Here is a 15,656-nt window from a genome sequence, read left to right on the forward strand (position 1 = left end):
GCCGCCCTTTCCTTTTTATTTCAATGGTTTGGTTGGCAGGATGCTACAAAGGCCTTTTGCGTTGTGCGGGCCTTGAAGGGTTGGAAGAAGAGCCATCGCCCTGATGCTCGATGACCCATCTCCTTCGGGGTGCTATATAGGTTGTTAGAATTTCTGCCGCAGGTCTGTTTTTGGGGTACGAGGTTCTACTTTTTCGAGTGGCATTTTTGCTATGCTTTTTTGGGGCCCTTTGGGTCGGGTAACTGGTGGCCCCTCGGGCCAATGCACCAGCGGCGCTGCTACTGTCGGATGTCTCGATCTCTGACCATGGGTTGGTGCTGTCAATTCGACGGTCTAAGACTGACTCCAAAGGAGTGGGGGCGCGAGTTAGCATAGGCAGGACAGGCGGTCCATTTTGTCCCGTCGGGATGGTCCGAGAGTTCCTGACAGTGCGGGGAGATGAAGAGGGGTCCCTTCTTCTTCATCGGGAGGGGACCTCTCTGAGTAATTTCCAATTTTCGCGGGTTCTGCGGTCCTGTGTGAGCGGAGTGGGGTTGGACCCGTCCTCTTATACTACCCACTCCTTTCGCATTGGGGCAGCGACCCAAGCCAGCATGATGGACTTTCAGGAAGATGCGCTTGGGCAGGTGGCAGTCAGGTCGTTTTCAACTGTATGTTCGGCCTCCCTGTTCTTCTTGTTGTCTTTGTTGTTGTCAGTTTGTTTTCGCAGGCATGGTTACCAGATACGTATGGATCCTGGGCCATTCCCATGTTTATTGGGCGGCTAGACGGGCCAAAGCCAGACCATATGGGCGTAATCTGGGGTTTCCATGTGAGTTAGTGCAAATTCGTTGGAGGGGTATGAGGAGTTTGTCGTGTTCTCAGATGTATGCTGAGTGCGTACAGCTTAGTCGGTATGTGTCGGGGCCGGTCACATTAGTGCTCCACGCAGGTGGGAATGATATTGGCCGTAGGAGGTCAATTGATTTGATCCATGAGATGAAGCAGGACATGGCCAGGTTTTTTGCCCTCTTTCAGGAGCTGACCCTGGTATGGTCGGATATAATTCCTCGTCCAGTTTGGGGAGTTTCAGGAAAAGATAGGCCCTTGGAACGTTGCCGTCGCAAGGTCAATATGACTATTGCGAGATTTGTGCGACGGCTGGGAGGGTTGGTCATTCGGCACGTGGAGCTAGAAGGGGATAATTCTAATGTTATGAGGAAGGACGGGGTTCATTTATCTCCCATTGGGTTGGATATCTTCAATGTAGGTTTACAGTCGGGATTGGAGGCTGCACTGTCTGCGGGGGGTGCGATGCCGGCGCGGCGTAGTGCGCAGGGAGTGGCATTGCGGTGGCGGGATCCCTGGACAGTGCAACTGGGAGTAAAGGAGAAAGACACGGAGTCGAGTTGGGGAGACGACAGACCGCACAAGGGCTGATGGCAGTGCCGGCTGTTGAGGCTCTTGGGAAAAAGAGGTGGAGAACTGTCTGTTTTGTTAACCGCCCAACAGCTGACAGGTCATGGTTATTGGATTTGAATTGATTTAATAAAGCTGTGGCCGTTGCCCTTATCCACAAGAAAAGTGTGTGGTGTCTTATTGGGAGGGCAACGGGAAGGTAAAAGGAGGATGGGTCAGCAGTGAACTTTCCCCCTGTACACCTTGGGAAGGGGGATCATGACTGCTGCCCATGTATGGGGGGGGGGGGGGGGCTGGGCTAAATTGGATATAATGTTTCAAAGATATGGGGTTTGAGGAGAGGAGTGGGGAGAAGTCTTACCAGTCAGCAGAGACTCTGGAGGAAACTGGTGAAAATTCCCACCCACCCTCCCCTTGGTTACGGATGTGTTGGTTTGTTTTGTTTGGTGTCTTGCTGTTGTTTCTTGTTTTGTCACAGCTTGGCGGGATCCCTGGACAGTGCAACTGGGAGTAAAGGAGAAAGACACGGAGTCGAGTTGGGGAGACGACAGACCGCACAAGGGCTGATGGCAAGTGCCGGCTGTTGAGGCTCTTGGGAAAAAGAGGTGGAGAACTGTCTGTTGGGTTAACCGCCCAACAGCTGACAGGTCATGGTTATTGGATTTGAATTGATTTAATAAAGCTGTGGCCGTTGCCCTTATCCACAAGAAAAGTGTGTGATGTCTTATTGGGAGGGCAATGGGAAGGTAAAAGGAGGATGGGTCAGCAGTCAAGTTGATTTGGTAGGCTTCCGGCTCTGTGTAAACAATTGGAATATCTTTGACTAGAACTAATGAGCTGCATCTTGAAGGTTTACTCTGGGTACTGAACAGCCATTACTCCCCAGAAAAATTGACAGTAAAATTGCTATTCAGTAACCAGCGTGTGGAGGTAGGGAGCGGTAATCCTTAATACTATTGGTTACTGGTATTTTACTTTTATGTGATTTTGCATGAGACATTGCAGAGAGCTATTTAGCATTAAACATTTTTTTAGTTGTTTTGTTTATATTGTCCATATTATTATATTATTATGTCTGCCTTGTCATTCTAAGCAACTACGATAAGTTAAAGGGACAGGAAAATAAACCTCAATGCAATGGCCGGGCGCGCGCATTAGACCTCCCCATAGGAAAGTATTATTTAATGCATAGTGTGAGGATGTCAAGCGTTGTTTAAAACACTTTTCATGTTCTAACAAGCCGGAAGTCCCTCTAGTGGCTGTATGATAGACAGCCACTAGAGGAGGATTTAACTCTGCAAGGTAATTATTGCAGTTTTAAAAACTGCAATAATTACACTCGCAGGGTTAAGGGTGATGGGAGTTCACACCCAGACCACTCCAATGGCTGCCTGGAGTTTCCCTTTAAAATGTAATTTATATATATATATATATTCTGTCTAGATTTTAAAGGGACACTATAGTCACCTAAACAACTTAAGGTTGATGAAGCTGTTTTTGGTGTATAGATCATGCCGCTGCAGTCTCTGCCATTTAGGAGTTAAATCACTTTAGTTATGCAGCCCTAGACACACCTCTCTGCATGTGACTTACACAGCCTTCCTAAACACTTCTTGTAAAGCGACATATAAGTGAGATATAATGTTTAAACAATCTGTTTAACAGAAGAAAAAACATTTAAACCCCTTAAGGACCAAACTTCTGGAATAAAAGGGAATCATGACATGTCACACATGTCATGTGACCTTAAGGGGTTAAAGGAAGTTAACATCTGATTAAAAAAAATAAACTTTTTTTTAATGCAGGCTATGTCATGGGCAGGGAATGTGTGGCTAGGGCTGCATAAAAAGAAACAAAAGTTATTTAACTCTTAAATGGCAGAGTATTGAACAGTGAGACATGATCTGTACATTAAAACTGTTTCATTCATTGGATACCAAAGGGAAAGTGGGCAGGTATAATGGATATAGAGGAGGGGCTGGATAGAAGTGTAAGAAAGCACCAAATCTTCTGGTCCCTAAAATATGTTAAATTGGTCGGTGAATGGCTTTTGGAGACCTATACAGATCTTATCAAGGTCCTTTCTAAAACCTTGGGGAGTAGACATTGCATCTAAACACAATGTATGTGCCTTACCCTTTCTAGGGGATGTCCTCTTTGGCAAACACTTAGAAGAGGCCATTAGGAGAGCAGCAGATGCCAAACAGGTGCTTCATCCACAGGATAGTAGACCAAGGAAACCACTTCCAGACCGTAGACCTTACAGAGAGCATACTTCCTATACTTCCTATAGGGGTAGTAAGTCTATAAACCTGATAGAGATTATTCTAGGAACACTACCTGGAGAAGTGGTCAATCAGCAAAAGCATCCAGAGGCAAGTATCCTTCGACTTCCTTTCATTCCAATAAACTGTTCTGAAGATTACAGTCCCCAGGCTTCCATAGTAGGTGCCGGATGTTTACACTTCCAGAAAACCTGGGATCAGATTCAGGATATGTGGGTAAAAGCCATAGTGTCATCCGGCTACACCCTGGAATTCGAAGAAGATATTCCACCTCCTCGATTCATAAGGACACGAGTACCTTCCAACCCTCAAAAGAAAGAGGTGTTATTGCATTACGTTTGGTCTCTTCTTCAACAAGAAGTCATACTACTAGCACCAAAAAAGGAAAGATTTCAGGGTTTTTATTCCCCTCTCTTCCTATTAAAAAAACAAGAGGGAAATGCATTTACATTAGCTCAATCTCTTCCTCATAATCAGGAAATTCGGCATGGAGTCCTTAAGATCTATCATACCGGTGATTCAACAGGCGGAGTGGATGATTTCAGTAGACTTAAGGGACGCATATTACTATATCCCGATTGCCAGTCCTCACAAGAGGTTCTTCAGATTTTGCATATACAACCATCACTTCCAGTTTCAGGCCGTGCCATTTGGCATAAGCACAGCTCCGAGAACTTTTTTTGAAGGTTCTGTTTACGATTATAGCCTTGCTAAGGAAACAAGAAGTTACAGTCTTCCATTACCTGGACGATATTTTGATAACCGCATCAGAATAAAACCTGTTGATTCAGCATTTGTCCCTGGTTCTGGAGACTCTCTCTTATTTCGACTGGTTGATAAATCACGAGAAAAGCCAGCTACATCCATACAGGGAACTGATATTCCTAGGTGCTCATTTCTACACCAAAACGGCAGTTGTCTCCTTAGCACACGAAAGGAGGATCAATCTGTTGGAGCGTGTGCGGCAGTTTTGTCAACAATAGGCCTTGATGGGTGGGCACAGTGGAATATCCATCCACTTCAAAAGTGCCTGGTAGACCACTTCAATGCCAGTTTTAGTTTTCAAGAATGGGAGACATCCCTTTTCACATTTTCCAGGGGTTTCCTCTAACGAACATAGACTGGTGGATCATAACTACAGATGCAAGCTAGTTGGGCTGGGGAGCCCATTTCTGAAAATTGTCTGTCTAAGCATCATGGCCTCAATCACCCTCAACATTTGGGAACTAAGAGCAGCTTTTCTGGCTCTACTACATTTCCAAAGTCATCAGAAGGAGATGGTTGAAAATAAGGATAGACAACAAAGCTGCAGCTGCTTATATCAGTCATCAAGGCGGTTCCAAGAGCACTTAATTAAGGAGAGAGATTCAACCTATCATGACATGGGCTCAGAAGAATTTGGCAAGAATTTGGTCTGTGTGAGATTTTTCTCCCAGAGAAAGACAATATGGTAGCGGAGTTTTTGAGCAGACACCAGGTAGAAGAGACAAAAAGATATTCCTCCAATTGGTCTGAAAGTGGGGTCTTCCCCAAGTCAACCTTATGGCCATGGCAAAGAAAGCTCAAGTTCCAATCTTTATTTCAAGGCGATTTCATCCAAGGACTATGCCCCAAGATGCTCTCTCAGTAGAATGGAGCTTCGATCTGGCCTAAATCTTTCCACCAATACCTCTGATCCAGACGTTGCAGCCACAGCCGCTCAAAAATCTGTTGGAAATACCTCTATAAGTCAATGTATGTCGTTTGTTTAGTTACATTTCTCACATACTGCAGTGGTGCATCTTGCAACAGAGCCAAATGTATATAATTGCGGGGGGTGGGGGGGGGGGGGAATATGAAGAATGACATATTCAGTCTTCTTGGTCTGCAAGAATATTAACCACATGCTTGATTATAATGTGTTGTTTCATCTATAACGAACTCAGAGGCCAGGTGTCTGGCACCTTTACCAACTCTAGTCTTTACCCCTGTAACTCTGTATTCTGTCCTTTTGTCAAATTGCCAGATTGCAGACACTGAAAAATAGGACTGTAAAGCTCGTCTTAAATTTTGGGATAATTTACCACAGCTCTCAGACCATTACATCGACTATCTGTAGCCAGTTGCATTGCTATTAAATTGCTGTCTTACACATGCAGTTTCATTTATAAAACAGGTAGTTTGTACCTTTAAAAGCTCCCATTTGCTGATCTTTTGGTTTGGAAACATGTAAAGTGAGGTGATTTGCTTCACCGTGTTTATGTTACATATGCAGATTTTAAATAACATTCAAATGCAGCAGATGTTTATTGTGTCTGTATAAAATATGTACTATTTGCCCTTGAGAAAGGCGGTGAGACCGCCGAAACGTGCGTTGGGCAGTTTGTTCCATATGACTGGACACACAGATATACTTTTGATGCTGACTGCTTTGACAGCTTGAGGGAAAACCTCACAGCCCTAGGTACAGACTAGAGGGATTACTCTGAGTTAGGAGCAGCAATGGTAACTGTATTTTTTGCTTAACTCTGTTTAGACTCAGCCCCTTTTATTACTTTGTTTTCTCTGTATATACTATTTTGATCTTACTATCCTTTCAATTTACTTCCTTTTGGTGCACTGGTTATACCAGGTATTTTGATATTGGACTAAAGTTAAGTACACCTTAGGACTATCGGAAGTTATTATATAGAGATAACTAGATTTCAGCTGTTCCTAGGAATACTGCAATTGGGGGAATCCCCCGGCTTTGGTGCTGTTTCCTGGCATTAATCAGTAGGTAGGCTGAGGTTCCAATGGAAGCTAGATTAGCAACTATGTATCTTCACAATTTATATTTTGCCTAGTAACTTGATACACTAGTATCTTTTGTGATTGCTGTTGCTACTTGTATTCCAATAGGTACCCAGCCACACTGGTTCGCCAGTTTACATCTACAGTCACATCTTATTATCTTGTTTTTAACCCTCACGGAGTGGGGTGATTTAATAGGTGGTGTGTTTTTTGATATTATAGTTTTTTCTTAAATTTGTTCTATTCAAGTTTTTGTTATTTTCTTTGTTCTTACTGCTTTGATACTAAGACTGGGGGTAGCGGTAGTGAGATTAAGGACCCCGTTTCTACGGGGAACTCTTCTCACTCCCTCTGTTTTGATAGTTGTATAAAATATGAACTATGTGAGTAAGTTTTATATCAATGTCTAAACTTGGTTCTTAGAGCTTAAATTTCCACGACGCTTAGTCAGCCTAGCCATTTACCAAACAATGTTTCAAACTCTAATTTAAAAAAAGCTGTATGTATGTATGCCAGGATGGAAGGCAAACATGCATTAAACTCTATATGCAGAGGGCTGCTATGCACTGGAATTCTTGTCAAGTGCATTGTCGGTGTGCACAAGGAACACTCCAGGCTCTATACCTGCTTCATTTGAATTATGTTATGGTGGTCTCGTTATCTCTGCCCAGCTATTTCCATTTGAGTCTGATGCTTTAATCAGGAAGTATCAGACCAGTGAACCGCATATAGGCTGAAAGTGTCAGCTGATGCTCTCAGTTTTAAGTAGCTTCCTATTCACAAAATGGAGTGCAGTACCTGTTTCACTCCATTTTGAGATGGGCTTAGAGCATCAACTGATGCTTTCAGATTATTAGCGACACCCCAATCCAAGGCTTCTCGTTTGAATCCTCGGACTCAAACAGGAGCTGATAGGCGCTGGTTTGAAGACTTTGCAGTTAAACTATTTTAATGGTTTAACCCCTGAAGGTAAGCCAGTACCTGCAACATCCTCATACCACAATAACTTGATTCTGATGCCCAGAGTATCCCTTTAAACATGCCGTCATTTTGAATATTTCTATAGTGTTTTCAGAACATATGGACAGCAGTCCTACTGAATTGAGGGTTGCTAAAAGACATACGTGGTGTATTAAACTACATAGCCTATGTTGTATTACCTATTCAGACTTATGTATTTAAAGCTATCACATATTTACAACAGTTGTAAAAAAAAAAAATGCCTTTATCCTTAAATACATATGTGAGAAGACTCTGGCTTCCACATCTCCAGTTTTGTGCTACTTATTGTTCTGGAATTTTAATAACTATGAAACCATTATTCACATTCGCTATTTAGTTTAGATACACCCAAAAATTCTAAAAATTATATTAATTTACATAATTTAAATAAATTTATCTTTGTATCATTTACAGAAATAGGAGGGATAAAAATATTGTGATGTCACATAACATAATGAAATCAGAATCACCATTTGTTACATAGAAACATAGAATGTGATGGCAGATAAAAAAACATTTGGCCCATCTAGTCTGCCCAATTTTCTAAATACTTTCATTAGTCCCGGTCCCTTATCTTATAGTGAGGATAGCCTTATGCCTATCCCACGAATGCTTAAACTCCTTCACTGTATTAACCTCTACCACTTCAGCTGGAAGGCTATTACATGCATCCACTACCCTCTCAGTAAACTAATACTTCCTGATATTATTTTTAAACCTTTGCCCCTCTCATTTAAGACTATGTCATCTTGTGGTAGTTTTTCTTCTTTTAAATATAGTCTCCTCCTTTACTGTGTTGATTCCCTTTATGTATTTAAATGTTTCTATCATATTCCCCCTGTCTCGTCTTTCTTCCAAGTTATACAGTATTAGTACAGTAGTAGTGACAAAAATGGCCAAATACTCAGCTTTTAGGTATATGAAAGAAACATATAGTATTTTTTGAGATGTTTACTGTTTTATGCCGTTCTAGTGCCCTTACATCAAGAATTTCCACTACAAAGAACATTGATGACTGCTAATGCAGCGTGCCAATATTCCGTGTAGCTTATTTAGTGTTCTCAGAGCCCTCCCTGACTGCTAGAATGCAACCATAACGTTTAACCTACAAATGCTGCTTTAAAATATGAGAAGAGAGCTGCCATTTACAGGTCCTGGCATGGATGCAAAATGTCAGAATAAGAACAAATGGAAAGAAAGAGGTTAAAATATTAAATTGGTTACATCAGTTTTTGTCACTCATAAACCTGACCTTATTATTATCAAACATCTGCTACTTAATACCTTTAAATTACAGTTTTTTTTTCAAGCAGACGATGCATTGCATTCCAGTCTGAGCTTTTCTTTGTTATGTATTAAATGCAAACATAAATATACAAGCATCATATGTTCTGTCCACTCCGTACATGCAGAGATTGTAAGGCACAGCTGTATTGCTTATGAGAATATAATTCTTCACTATATAATAATAACACTAATCAATTTCATTATGCTGAAAACCTCAACTGGCCAAACACTTATAATTTTTTTTTCATCTATCACACAGGTTTTGAAAAGCTATTCTACACTACATCAGTATGTGCTTGTCTTGTTATATGGTTAAGTAATAGGCGACTGCCACAAATGTGCACAGAACACAGAACACAGATTTCAGGATGTGCACAGAACACTTCCACTCATCATATGTGTTAAGTGGCACTGCTTATTTCCATGCAATAAGTGCCAATAACACAGACCAAAATGAGAGACTCTTAATTAATGAGCCTCCTGCTGTAGTGGCAAACTACTGACACTTGCTACGCAACTACTTTTTTTTTTTTAATATATATATATTTTTAAATTAATTAACTATGGGCTCACTTAATGTTCAAGTAATATGTCTCTTTTAAAGAGGAACAAAGTCACTGTTAAAAAAAACATTGTAAATATTGGGAAATATAAACATTGTTTTATCTTCTTCTCTGTATGTTTATGCTATGCTGACTGCCAGGTGCAAAAAGTAGAGTTTATAACAATGATTGACAGGGCAATAAGATGGCGGCAACCCGGGTAACAGGAAGTGTACTTTAATTAGGTAGACATTTAGAGTAGATATGCAGTATTATATGACTTTAAATGGATGAACCCCATTCACTTCAGCATGTAGAAATGTTTATGGGGCCAAGTTATGATCCCACCACCCCTACATTTTACTAAAGAAGAGCATGGAAGTGGAGCTCCCACCTTGTATAACAACCCATAGCCGTATGGGGGCTTGCTATCAGTGCTCTATGGGGCTGCATTCCAGGACTGCCCCTATCTGTCTGATAATTGATGCTGCATGTCATGTGTTGCCAATACCAATTTTTTTAATTATTATTTGCAAGTGCTCGTTTACTATGACCAGGACCTGAAAGTCTCTCTCATATTAACACATTGTAAATGCTCAAAGCCAGGATATGTAACCCCTTTTTTGTTGACAGGACTTGCAAGCCTGTTTGACAAAATATGAAACATAAAAGTGTGAGTATAACTACTTCAGTAAGCTGAAGGTGTTATAGTGCCTAGAGGTTTCCTGCAAATTTATTTACAAGCTGAACTGTGCATTTTTAATATGTTTGTGTAGTTAAACAGGAATCTGGACACCATCTGGTCACTTGATCCAATCCAAGGTGATCTGAGTTGCAGTGCATAATTATGTTGTATCTACATTTTTATTTTATGTACAATTATTTTAGACTGTGCTACATAGGGTGTGTAGGCTAATGTATTTTTTTTTTTTTTTTTTTGCTAGTCAGCTCATATTCTGAATACATACCCTTTTATCATTATACTAATTCAGTAACCTAAAAACAGGGTCAAATATGGAATATGTTTATTGCCAGGTAAATTCCAGGTCAGTGCTGTCCAGCATGACGTATTTTTTCATAAGCATCTTCATATACATTTGAACTAATTTGTTGTAAAAATATTAAGGGCAGTGTACACAGATGTCCTTACATAGTCTGTCACAAAGTCTCAAAATAATTTCTCTAAACAATAATGGAAGCAAAAATATGATTGAAAACATGTGCAGGTGTAGGTGAGAATTGGTGAAAAATGCAGGTTACAACGTTTTTTTTTTTTTTTCTTCAGTGTTTTATATATTACCTTTATGTATGTAAAAAAGTTATTCTGGAAACTCTTTAAATTCTTGAGTAAATTTTATTTTTTGGGGCAATAAGTATGCTTATTACTTTGGAAAAAAACACACTATATTAACTAAATTTCATTCTTGTGTGACTTTGTCCTTTTATAGTGGTAATATCTTGAAAGGCAATTGACCTGCTCCTGCTATGTATCTAACCGTCCTAAAGTACTCTGATGCCCAGTCATATTCAAAGTGAAAGTGACTAGTGGCATCTGTGTTTCGTGGAGATATTAACCACTTCACATATGATTTACCAAGCATAACAGAAGAGTATCTGAGGATTACAGTCCTTATCAACTAACTACAGGGGTATAATTTTATGACTCTCTAAGCACCAATCGAAGCATAACATATGATATTATCTTGTTTGCTCCTTAAATTCTTTTTGAAAAATTACACTTCTAAAAATGTAGTCTACTAAACAGGCAAGATGACAATTAAAGGTAAAATTATTTTAAGTATAATTATATAGATAGTGCACCTTTTTTATTTCTTTAAAAATATGAATTAAAACAAATTAACATAAAAAATGCAAAGAAAAAGAGTAATAAAGCAAAATGAAGAAAAACTAGCTAGCTGACAATAATAAATGCAATAATAAATACAAAGACTCTGTTAACCAACTGAGTTTAACTTCTGAGTCTGCCTTGAGTTGAACTCCTAAATTATCTGATTTGCATTAGTCATTAGTAAATGGATTCAGGCACAGTTGAAAAATACTTAACGCTGCCTAGGGCCATAGGAAGTACTAAAATCACATAGCTCATGTATCCTAGAGGAAGCTGGTTGGTACACAAATTGTGCATAGGGTTCTTGCCCTGCCATCAGTATAGAAAAAGGGTATTATTTACCCATTGGGTATGCCCACTTTAGAGTTTGTTGAAAATGTTGCCCATTTATTCTTTGTTCAATCCCTTGCTGTATTTACATATATCTATAATATTATTGATATTGTTTTATGTATTCCTGGGTAAATATGCACTCATATATTCCCTGTATATCTCAAGTTGGACTTTGGGAAGTACTGTTTGGGCACAGAACCTGAAGAAATCACAGAGTTCCCAGCTTGACATACAGGATTGTGTTTTAAACGTTATTCTGCGTTTCTACATAAACCCATAGAAATGGACACTGCTTAACCTAACCACAACACACAACTGCGATTTCACTCTGTTTAAAAGAGCACCCACTGCTAGGTGCATTTGCAGAAATGCAGTATGAAGTCTGAAATACATTGCCTGTTTGTGCTCATTTGCATGTCAAGCTGGGAACTCTGGGATAGTTGTGAAAACATGATTTCTCAAGTTTATGTGTCCAAGGAGTGCTTCTCAAAGTCCAACTTGAGATGCAGATGATGGATAACAGTAATTTTTCTGTTTGTACTGTGGGGAATTTTATTGTGTTTGTTCTCACCAACATATTTTTGGTATATATATATATATATATATATATATATATATATATATATATATACCCTCCAAGAAAAAAGCTGTGAACTGAAACGTTGACCATTTGGAGAGCTGGAGTGCAAAACTCCCATCGAACTGTATTATATAAATTGACTGCAAAGGATAGCACTCCAAGGACTTATAAAATGTAACTTTTATTTACCTTCTAATTATTTTTTTTCATTTATATATATATATATATTCTTTCTCTCATTTCTGCAGAGCACTCTTGATATTGTCAAATATACTCCAGTGTAGTCGGAGATCACACATAACTCCAGTTGAGGACTAATGCATTGTTTGTGTTAGATTACTAGAAGAGCCAAGTAAGCTGTCTTGTAATAACATCTTATTTGCTCGTGCATACAACAGCACTTTTGAAATATAACACAGATTTGTATATCTACCAGCAAGTTAGGGAAAAAAAAGAAACTAATTTACAAATACAAAATAATACAAAATAAATAAAAACATCAAAAAATAAACAAAATATTAATTTGTAAATCTATAAATATAAAAAATTTAACTGCACATATGACAGCGAAATAAAAACATCAAAAAAACGTTGCAAAACACATACGGTTGTCTTTATTGATACAGCACTGCAAAACATTGCACACAGGCTTTTATCAAGACACATTTAGCAAAACTAGTCAATAGTGGACTAATTATTAGACTAATGCATGGTTTGTGTTAGATTACCAAAAAAGCCAAGTAAGGTGTCTTGTAATATCATCTATTTTGCTCGGTCATTAAACAGTGAGACAGCAATTTTGAAATATAATACAGTTTTTTTGTATCTACCAGTCAGAAGAGAAAACAATGAAGTAGGACAAAAAAAAAAAAAAATAAAAAAAAAAACAAGTTTGGATTGGAAAAAAAATCCCCAAAAAATAAATTACAACTAATTATAATTCCGAGGCTTTTTCCAGTGCATCCATTTCATTCTAAATTTTAGACGTTGATTTTTTTTAACTTAGTAAATCCCACCTGTTTTTTCTAAATTATTCTTTTAAAACCCTTAGTTGACGAGTTTTCATACCATCCATTGTAATACATACCACTGGTTGAACAACCTTTTATCATTATATTACTATTATATCTGTATACCATTTATCATACTAAGTATCATTTTAAAATGACAGTGCATGCAAGATATCATGACTCAGACTATGATCAATAACAGCTTCAAATAGCAGCAAAAAGTCAACGAGAGTAATAGTGAAAAAAATACAGCTGCTACCCAATTATGTGCTGAATACATTAAATTGCACTTTATTCAGTTTTGGTATAGCTCATTCCTATACACGGTTAAATCTATGAAAGCTAACTCCGAAAGCCAGATGTTTTTGAACCACACTTCCCATGATGCACAGTCAGCCAAAGGCTAAGCCATCAATGAAAATTCAATGCATCTTAAATGGTATTTGTCCAAATGTCATTGAAAAAAAGTAATGTTCTGTCCTTTTTTGGATCACTATTACAAACACTGAATTCTATGTACAAGTTCCATTGTACAAACACATGAATCTCTGCTAGTCTTTAATCTTTGAACTGGATTAGCCATAATAGTAATTAATATTTTGAGCATATGATGGAAGTAAGAAATAAAAACTGATTGCTAAAACTCACTGGTCAAGAGAGTCGTTCAGGTTTGTTTGTTTTTTAAGTAACATACAGCTATATACCTGTATATGCAAGCAAGCACCCAAAATCGAATTGATAATATCCAGGTTGAGATGCAACATACAAAAAGAATAATGCTACATATTTCAAAGATTTGTACTTGTAAAGCAGTTGTCATCACATTGCATTCATTTGAGAATAATATTCTGAAAAGTATGCTAGCAATAGAGATATAGAGAAAACCCGTTTTCTTCTCTAACATCATATACAAGGACAACACATTTCCTTACCTGAATGATACAAGATTATTACCTGGAGAACATATAAATCTTCTTATTCTCACATACCAGTCAGTGCTTTGACAAATATAATGCAAGTCTTAAAAAAAAGATATAGTAAGTCCTTTATCTCTGAAGAAATCACTGATTGCCTGCAAGGAGCCTGCTGGTTGTGCTAACATAGGAATAAATAATAAAAATCAGTTGAAACTGAACAGTGTGCTCCATATGTGAGCAGAAGACCTCTAGTGGTAAAAAACTGCATCACTACTAACTAGCTTTCATTGCAATGTAGTTGGGTGTTACTGTTACAAGACAGTTAGTAACATTTAACCAATATATCAGGGATGTGGGAATTACACTTTTTTTCACCGAATGTTGTGAGCTAGATAATTTTTTCAAATCATTTTTTTTTTTGTTTCAGATTTTCTATTTACAAACTTTGGCCTCAGTTTTCCATCCAAATTTAATGTTAAAAAAACCCTGTGATGGAAGCTCCTGTGTAACTGAATTTTGTAGAATGATCTTTATTGCACATAACGTGGTTATTTATACAAAGCAGTGTTGATTCTTCCTACACACAATGCTTTGCACAGAACTGTAGTCCCTCCTGGATTTGTCTGGGGACCTAATTAAATTAGTACAAGCCAACACAAAAGTTTCCTTGCTATGCAAGCAATATATATCTCTTGAAAACAGGTCAACAAGCGCCCTCACTGTTCAAACAGATTTGAGAATATGAGCCTGTGTTGCAGCGTGTTACTACTAAGAAGTTCCAGGCATGCATTGGTTTAATCTTGGTTTAATCTTGGTCTGAAAAGGAGTTCCTGGGGCTCTGGGGACAGGAGTGCTCTCAAGTCTCATGTATCCTCCAATACCCCCTCGCCTCCATGACCTCCCCTCCAATTAGTGCCCTATTTGGTGGTTGGGGGACCAAGCAATACCCGTTAAAAGATGTACTAAACCACAGCACAGTTCCGATCCAAGGAACAGTTCCAGATTGTTTCAGAGTATCTCCCGGTCAGGCACTCAATGTGTAGGATGAGTCCAAACTATCTCCAAAGATCATCAAGGCCAACTGGGAAGCACAATAAGCATCCAGGGCCTCCATACCACCCCCCAAAATGACTACAGCCCCTTTTATGGGCTCTTGGTACCAGGCCCATGGTCTGTGGGCAGGCGGTTGGCATTAGGGCCTCTACAAAAGTCAGTGGTACTGGAGCTTCCATCACAAACCCCTAAATTACTCATCCTCATCCTCACCCCCTCATAATCTGCCTGTATCCTTCTCATATTGTATGGTGGTATCTACTCATTGCTAAATTAAAGCAAATATGGTGCTGTATAAATGACTGAGGGTTTCAGAACTGCTACTAGCCCTAAGGATACCTTAAACATTAAGCTAGTGAAGTCAGCATATTTGCATAAGCACAGAGGACTCCCCTGTTTGCATCAATGCTTATCAACACACAAACATACAAACGCACACACATATGATATATTTTATATAATCGTGTCAATTTTTTGTAACGGTTTGGGGTGAATGGGCTCCATATGCAGAGAGAAAACAAAACAATGTCACTTTAGTCACAGAAGGGAGGACTATCCAGCAGCAAAGTTTAGAACCAATTAGCAAAGGTCAAGGACCAAGAAGCAAGTGTAAAGTCTTAAGCAGGAT

The 15,656-nt window shown here is 38.9% G+C and overlaps 2 protein-coding genes across 2 annotated transcripts in view; one reads left to right on the plus strand and one right to left on the minus strand.

Moving 5' to 3' along the window:
* Positions 1 to 14,135, minus strand: part of INSYN2B (inhibitory synaptic factor family member 2B) — a 123,068-nt gene extending 108,933 nt beyond the window's left edge. The window contains exon 1 of the mRNA XM_063447505.1: positions 13,991 to 14,135. The gene's annotated coding sequence lies outside the window, so the exon portion shown is untranslated. The remainder of the gene's footprint in view (positions 1 to 13,990) is intronic.
* Positions 1 to 15,656, plus strand: part of DOCK2 (dedicator of cytokinesis 2) — an 816,002-nt gene that overhangs the window by 624,220 nt on the left and 176,126 nt on the right. The gene's annotated exons all lie outside the window — the stretch shown is intronic.

Source organism: Pelobates fuscus, chromosome 3, assembly GCF_036172605.1.
Source record: "Pelobates fuscus isolate aPelFus1 chromosome 3, aPelFus1.pri, whole genome shotgun sequence".
In the NCBI taxonomy this organism is placed as follows: Eukaryota; Metazoa; Chordata; class Amphibia; order Anura; family Pelobatidae; genus Pelobates; species Pelobates fuscus.